The sequence below is a fragment of the Hordeum vulgare genome, chromosome 6H (genome assembly GCF_904849725.1).
Source record: "Hordeum vulgare subsp. vulgare chromosome 6H, MorexV3_pseudomolecules_assembly, whole genome shotgun sequence".
In the NCBI taxonomy this organism is placed as follows: domain Eukaryota; kingdom Viridiplantae; phylum Streptophyta; class Magnoliopsida; order Poales; family Poaceae; genus Hordeum; species Hordeum vulgare.
In genome coordinates, this window is record NC_058523.1 from 461,076,443 (window position 1) to 461,084,914 (window position 8,472).

General features: G+C 43.2%; 1 pseudogene; it reads left to right on the forward strand.

Moving 5' to 3' along the window:
* The first annotated feature begins 58 nt into the window (after positions 1-58).
* On the forward strand, positions 59-2,270 carry LOC123405604 (annotated as a pseudogene).
* The last annotated feature ends 6,202 nt before the right edge of the window (positions 2,271-8,472 follow it).

Sequence of the window (8,472 nt, forward strand, 5' to 3'; positions counted from 1 at the left end):
TTATCCCCTTCATTACTAACAAAAACTGTAATGAAGGGGATAACTCATGCGCCTGTGACTATCTCCTAAAACTCCTTCGCATCGAGGAACTTATGAGTTATCTCCTTCATTACTAACAAAAACTGTAATGAAGGGGATAATTCATGGCGCCTGTGACTATCTCCTAAAACTCCTTCGCATCGAGGAACTTACGAATATCTGGCAACATATTGTTAGAAGGAAATTCAGTACCCATGACTCTGTTAATGTCGATATGTATGAAGAGTGCAATAAGCCACCAAGTGCGGACTCTGCCTATCTGTACGACCAAGTTACATGTGGGTCATCTGACCAAAGTGGAAGACCCAACAAGAAGAGGAAGGAATACCATAGCGAGAGGAAGATGAAGACGGAGATAGCAGTGGTCAAGACAATGATGACCCTTCAGCTCCAAAGAGGCCAAAAGTTGTTTGGTCAGTTGAACTGCATCGGAAATTTGTTGCTGCTGTCAACCATCTTGGAATTGACAGTAAGAACTTACCAGTACCTTCCTTCTTTGTTGCTCCTTTTTTCTGTAGCCACTCATGTTGCTCACTATTCTTATTGATGCAGAAGATGTGCCGAAAAGGATACTCAAGCTCATGAATGTTTAGAAACTCACTAGGGAAAATGTTGCGATTCACCCACAGGCAAGCCACTTAATTTCCTTTCTTGTAGTTATTAGTAGATCAATACCATGTGCGTTCCATACTTGCCGAGCGTTATCTGTACTGCAGCCAGCACCTAGGCATTCAGAGATAGTAGTGCATAGAAAAAAATATTATAACTAAGATATTTTCTTTGGCTGTGTGTGGCTCTAGACATTGTATATTCCGCAACTTTTATTAAGTTTTTAATGCAAATGATACAGGTTAGTAGCATATATTATATGCTGTCCGATTAACAGTATTAAAGTTGATCTGAAAGAAAGCATTTTGTCGCAGCTACTCACAAGGAGGATCCACGGTCTCCTCCTCCCACGACGACGATGGCCGCCACCAAGGTATTTACCCAACCCAACCGCATTGTGACCGTCTTGGACTTTTGTCCGTCTCCGTCATGTCTCCGAGCAAGCCCGATCTTATACAGTTTGATCTGCTAGAACGGAATTTCAGTAGCTCCTCCTTCCAGCTGAATGCAAATGCCTGTCTTAGTCGATTGTAGCTCTGTAATTCTAGGCTAATGTAATGAACTTTGGTGACAGACAGATCGGAATCAACCCTCACCTTAATATTACTAATCTAGTCCAACACACATAATGGTGAAATCTTTACAGAGTCTTGACCAAGCCAAAGAAAATTATAGATAGATACTAGTAAGATTTGCATAAGATCGATACAGTATGTGCACTTCCTTTGCTCATGTCGTTGGATGAAAGAAAGAAAAATGGCAAGATAATACTAATACATGAAGGAACACTGAACTAAGCCTTGGACTTTTGTCCGTCTCCGTCATGCCTCCAAGCAAGCCTCGCTGTGCTAGATCACAATCCAGAGCCATTCGCTTCTTCATCCTGCAACCCTTCACCGTGGATATCCTATCCAGTCCGTCGAAAGAGGTAGAGTTACCGTGGCCGCCTGTGCCACAACGTCGTTGCGTTGAAAGGGGTAGACTATTGAGCAGAATACTCACTGCTGAGTGGTTGCCGCTACTGCTGTACCTTGCCGGGAGGTAGCTGCTGGCGTCAAAATCCACCGGAGTGTTGCCGTCGCCTGCCACTAGAACATCGCCGTTGGACTGCCACCGGAGCGCCGCCATCTCCCGTGTGTGCGACCGCGAAAGAGAGAGAGGAACTGTGAACGGGAGATGGGGATCAAGACCTCCCGTACATGGTCAATTGGGTGCAAAGGGCAATTTAGGAATTTCCTCGTGGGGTCCTACCTGACAGGTCATTAACTTCTTGTTACTGTTTATAGGTCATTAACTGAAGTATCTGAAGCCAGAGTTCAGGTGTCACCCCAGGATACATGTTATGGTTTGAATGATAGTCTGGTATCAATCACAGTATCTTTGGACAAGCAGCTGCAAGCAATATTTCTGATACTGTTCATGTTGCTAGAAAATGTCAACTACACGTTTACATACACAGTTGCTCTAGTTCGTGCCTCTCCTTTAATCTGAGTTTTTTTTTTTGCATGCATAGCTGGCCCGTTTAACAAATCTTCTTAATATATAATTGGCTTGTTCAACGCTGACTTTGTCTCTTTTTGCTTAATATATCATCATCATCATTTAGGGACCTTACTATTTATTTTTCATATATAATACTGGATGCAAACCATGTCCTGTTGATGCCCAGTTAACCAACTGAACCATTTTCTTCTTGGATTTCTCCAGCCTGACACGTCCATCCGATCACCTGATGAAGATGGCCGCGGCGTACTAGGGATTCTCACCATTGGTGTCGCGGACGAGCACGTGGGCGCTGTCATCAGCCGTGCTGGGAGGACCATCAAGGAGATCGAACAGGTGTGCATATCTGAATATATTGCCCATATCATCGAAACGCAACCATCAACTTCTCGCCTAGATGGGTCGCTTAAATGAGACGCGATTCTCGTTGAGTCAGTTATTTTTAGATCAAAGGAGCTTCCAGGCCCCCATTTTCATTAAGAAAATAGTGTTTTTAGAAGAAGCAATAACAGCCATACACCCTCAAGACATAGAACCAGCCTACATCAGGGGTGCTAAACTAGAAGAAAATGAAACTTAACTAGGGGAGATACAAGTCCTCTCACACCCAGTAACTGCTACAGGACCATCACACACTGCTGGACTCAACTCAGAAATGAGACTTCTTATATATTACAGAACATGTAAAGAGAAAACAGTGAAACCATGTAGCAAAACCCAAAATCACTTCACTGGTAGTGGTAGGCCTTGTATCCTTTTGACCGTAGGCCCAGCCATGCCCTGTCTTGAAGATTTCACTCGTAAGTCTTGAAGATTTACATGCTACAGGACCATCACACACTGCTGGACTCAACTCAGAAATAAGACTTCTTATATATTACAGAACATGTAAAGAGAAAACAGTGAAACCATGTAGCAAAACCCAAAATCACTTCATTGGTAGTGGTAGGCCTTGTATCCTTTTGACCGTAGGCCCCAGCCATGCCCTGTCTTGAAGATTTCACTCGTAAGTCTTCTAGACACCATGAGAGCAGCATTTTTTGCAATCATCTTTTCTGTAGAGAAGTCCACAAATCAAGCAGAGAACATAAAGATGATACAAGTTTAGTGGGGTCATTTGGAAATACACTTTGAAAGCAAGATTTGTTTCTTCTTTTCAAGATAGTCCATAAAAGTCCAGCAACACCAATAGAGATTACAGCGCTATTCTTGTCAGTATAGCTAGGCAGCCAATTCTCGCCGAGTCACTGCCATTAATTAATGTAGGTCCTAGATGGTTTAATTGTCGTGGAGGCCTTTTTTTGGATTTCCTCTTGTCAAACTTATGCATATGTATGTATGACATTGGATATATTGCCTGCTTATGGGAAGTTCTTTTGAGTTCAGGTTAGGGGTGCCTGGATCACGATTTCACCCAAGGGAGAGTTCATGCCCGGAACTTGCGACAGGTAACTTCTTGCTGTGCTTAGCTCCTGTTCTTTGCATGCGGGGAAATAATGTTGTGCTTAGCTCCTGTTCTTTGCATGCGGGGAAATGATGCTGTGATTCCAGTTTGTGAAACCGATGCAACTGTTGTATTATTTGTAATATAACTGTGTGTGATGCATGGTACACAGGGAGGTGTTCATCACTGGGACATCAGAGGCGATCCGCGCAGCCGCTGGCGATGATCATGCGCCGTGTCTCGGCCCCCAGTGGCAAGGGTGATGATGAGCTCGCATGGCGGAGGGTGGAGGGAAGAGGCGGTGAGATCAAGTCGAGGCTGGACGATGCGGCCCTACAGATGCGTCGTCTGCAGTTGAGTGATGGTAGTGATACAGAGTAGGTAGTCACGCACAGACGACACAGAACAGGGTTTTTGCGTTGCTAGGGTCGATTAATCGGTAGTAAAGAAGCATTAGGAAATGGATGAAACGCTCAGCTCACTGCTGAGATGATGGCTAGGTTCTGCTGGTCAATGTTGCTTTGACCAATTTGCTTCCTTCCTTCCTTCCATGTTCCACCGAAGTTGTTGAGTGGATCGGATCAGTATGGGATCAGTAGTGTCATGTTTTGGCTGGGAGGATGGACAGATGGATGCTTTGGGATTAAACCCAACAGTTGGAAACAAAGCTTATCTCCCATGAATATTGGCTTGCCTTGGCTTGATTTTTTGCTTATTGTTGATTTAACCAAATTTGCAAATTACTCCCACTGTCCCATAATATAAAAGACGCTCTAATATTATAGGACGGAGGAAGCAGTTTAGATGATTTTTTTTTAAATGTGGGGGGATTTGATTTCATCTTTTGTTCTGTGTGGAATGTTTTGAAATTCCTATGCATTCCCTTTCCACACCAGAATTTCATGAGCCCAGTTACCAACATGTTGGCTGTTCTTTGCGTGTGTGGGCAAAGAATGTTGTGGTTCACAGGGAGGTGATATCACTGGGATATCAAAGGCGATCCGTGCAGCCACGCGCCATGTCTCGGACGCCAGCGGCAAGGGTGACTAGTTCACATGGCAGAGGTGGAGGGGTATATTTCCACCTTCGATCTTGTTAATTTGTAAAACTCTCTTAATTAATGAATGTACCAAGAAAAATTGCTCATAACAATTTGTTCGGTGACGAACGCATAAAAGATTATTGTATTCGTTCTTGTCCTATCTTTGTTTTAAACGGCTCTTCAAAAAATTGATTTCAGTCGAAGAAAAAATCAACCGACAGTGTTTGTCGTCCTGTCTTTTTTTCAAGGGTCTCTTCACAAATCTGATTTCAGTCAAATAAAAAAAAGTAACTCATAGTAGTCGTGTCATGTATTTTCTTACAAGTGTTTTTCACGCGTCCTACCTTTTCTTTGAAAGCAATTCTTCACAAATTCGATTTCACACGAAGGAAAAAGCTACTTTTAAAAGTGATTGTTTGCACGTCCCATCTTTCTTGATTTTTGCGAAATTGATTCGGAAGCAAAAAAGCAACCCACAACTTGTCGTGTGGTCATCCGAGGTGCCTATGAAGTATGATTGCATATACGGAGTACAAGATTTGTGATTGCTGACAGGGCTTGCCAGTCGGCGGTAACCTTCTCCACAATCAAGGTTATAAACATATTCGATCTGGCTTATGCAGGGGATGTGGTACTAAACTAATCAACTACTTCCTCCTTTTTAAATACAAGTTTTTTTTAGAAATTCTACTACAAACTGTCCTCTTCGTTTTTAAATACAAGTTTTTTTAAAGATTTCACTAAAAGACTATATACGAATGTATATAGACATATTTTAGAGTGTAATTCATTCATTTTGCTTCTTATGTTGTCCATACTAAAATCTCTAAAAAGACTTATATTTAGGAACAGAGAAAGTACATACAAAGCAAAATGAATGAAACTATGTTTTGAAGTAGGTCTATATACATCCATATGTAGTCCATAGAGGAATCTAAGACTTATATTTAGCAAGGGAGAAAGTATAATAGAACCGGGACTCGAGAGGGTACATGAAGCCGTGGGCGCGCCATCGGATCGGGCTGTATCTTGGCCCAACATCCTCAAGAAGTTAATTACTTACAACTTTGAGCCTGACCCCGTCAATGGAGCGCCAGGCCCCTTTGACGTGGATGTATGAAAGTGTCTCTTGTCTCGTAAAGCTGTCCTTGGGTTCCTTTGAAAAAAGAGAAGTTATCCTTGCATCTAGTCATCTTCTAGATTCTACTACTCCCTCTGTCTCGGTTAACAAGGTATGCACGTTGTTTTAAGTTGACAATTTAACTAACTAAACATGCATTACATTTGATAAAAAATATATGTATAGAAACTACATCCGTTTAAGAATTGAGTGATATACTTTTAATGACATATAACTGATATTTAGTTAATCAAATTGATGACCTAAAACTACGCGCAAGCCTTATAAATCAAAATGAAGGGAGTAGTAATTTAATTCATGTTGAATTTTCTCAAAACAAAGTAATTCATGTTGAATTAAAAGTAGTACTACACAGTTAACTGGCACAACCTCTCTCGATGTAATAATTAAGTTGCAAATCATCAATTTCCCATGCAAAGATGAACTATATCCAGCACATTTACCTTTGCTATAGTCTAGGATATTTTTAGACTATAAAATCAAACGAAAGAGCATGCGAGAGCAAATGGTTCATTTGTGTTTGTTCCATTGAAGATAACAATATATATATATATATATACAAGGCAATGGACGCGAATGGAGAGGTGTGTCCGTTCATAGAGGTGCGAGGGAGCGTCGTGACAGTTGGTATCGTGGAAATGACCCTGACAATAGTACCTAGGGGTACGAACGGAGGGGCGAATTCTAACTAGGCGCAACGAATACACTCGGATGTACGAGTTCAGGCCCCACTTGGAAGTGGTAACATCCCTATGTCTCGAGCCGTGAAGCTGATGTTTTCTTATGGGGCATGAAATATTACAAGGTATTTCGAGAAGTCATCTTGAAACCATCAATGTGAATCTCAAATTGCTAAGTATGGTACCTTGAAGATAATCTTCGAAATGGATAGATGTCGTAGCACTAAGGAGTATAATCTGATGAAATCAGTAGATATTCACTCGTAATGCATTATGTCATGACTTAGAAAAGTATATGGGAGAGCACTTTGTAAAGCAATCATAATGTCAAATATGAAAAATGTTGGCTTAAACAGTAGTGGTGATAATCTGCAGAGCAGTAGTTCAACATACTACCTTGTGATCCCAAGCATCAATTTGAAGAAATCACTTTCAACTTTGCATGGTTATTTGCAAGAAATTAAAAAACTCAATTGCAAATAGATGTATTAATCTCGGCACGTAGCGAACTTGGAGATACATACATTCCGGAATACATCATACTCAACGGAGAAACAATGCTGGAGAGGTACTGAATTTATCTTTGCAATAGATTAAAAATATGAATTGCAAATAGACGTAACTAATGTCAACACATGATAAACGTGGAAATATATTACATCATCTTCTGGAATACATCTCGGTACTCAACAAATATACACTACTATTATAATGAATAGTAATGATGTTGCAAACTTGATGCTCAAGTGAAAAACTTGAATTGTATAGACCTCAAATTAAATGAGATGATCTTGTACCAAGTTGCAAGATAATTCAGCAACATGAATTAATATTTTGCGAGAGAAAATTAATCTCAATCGCAATGAGATTTTTTTGCGAGAGAAGAAAACTCTCAATCGCAAATTAGTACTCTAGGGTTACATAATTTATATTTGTAGGAGATTAAAAACTCTCAATTTGCTAAGTAATAGATGTAATTAATCTCGACATGTTGCAAACGTGGAAATATATTACATCATTTTAAGATCTGGAATACACCTCGGTACTCAACAGAAAAACGGTACTGAATTATATGTAGTGAATTTAGCAGACTAACACATGAATGAAATCATTCCTAGAACTATTGTTAGCAGAAAACAGAAACAAAATGAAAATCCTGCTCAGGCCGGCCCACAGCCAAGCGGAGCAGCCAAGCACCTAGGCTTGGGCCGCCATGGCCTTTGGCCCACCCAGTCCAGTCAACACCGCATAAGAGGAGGGAGGGGGTGGAGCGGTTACGTGATAAGGTCGGAAACCTCCCCACCACTCCCACAATCCCACCCAACGTAGCTGATGGGAGGATTGTTCGCCACCGCTTGCCCTTGCATCTTCGGGGATCACCGGCGCAACACCGACGAGGTCTCCTCTCCAAGAGGAGAAGACGACGACAACGCCCCCATGGGGTCTTCGCGGCGGAGCACGGGGAGCGCGGCTGCGGCCACGGCCACGCGAGGGTGCAGGCGGTGAGGCTGTGGCGCGGGTGAGGTGGCCGGGCGTAGCGGACGGGCACAACCACGTTCAGGTGAACTGGCAAGGCCACAATGCGGGCGCGACGCACAACAGTGTGCGGGTGTAGCGCTGCCGGGCGGTGGCCACTCGAGGCCTGGCGGCCACGGATGGGGAGCGCCCATAGGCACATGGCGCAGTACAGGGAGGCCGCGGGTCGGATGGGCACTGGGCGCGGTGCAGTTGGCCGCGTCGTGCGGCGTGAAGGCCGCATCAAGCGCCATCGGTAGCCACACCGCACGAGTGGCTTCGTTCGGCAAGGAGGGGCTTCTGCGGGATGCTAGGGTCCGAGAAGTTGGGTCGTCGCCATTTCCATCAGCGGTCGTGCCACACGAGGACTGGCCGTGTAGAAGCGACGCTCGTGTTCGCGATGCGGCGGTGGGAGGCCTTGATCCAGACGCATCGATCCCTCAAAGCCATGGGCTTGTTCGGGCGTCCGCGATTGGTTATCTTCTTACCTTTTGGTTGT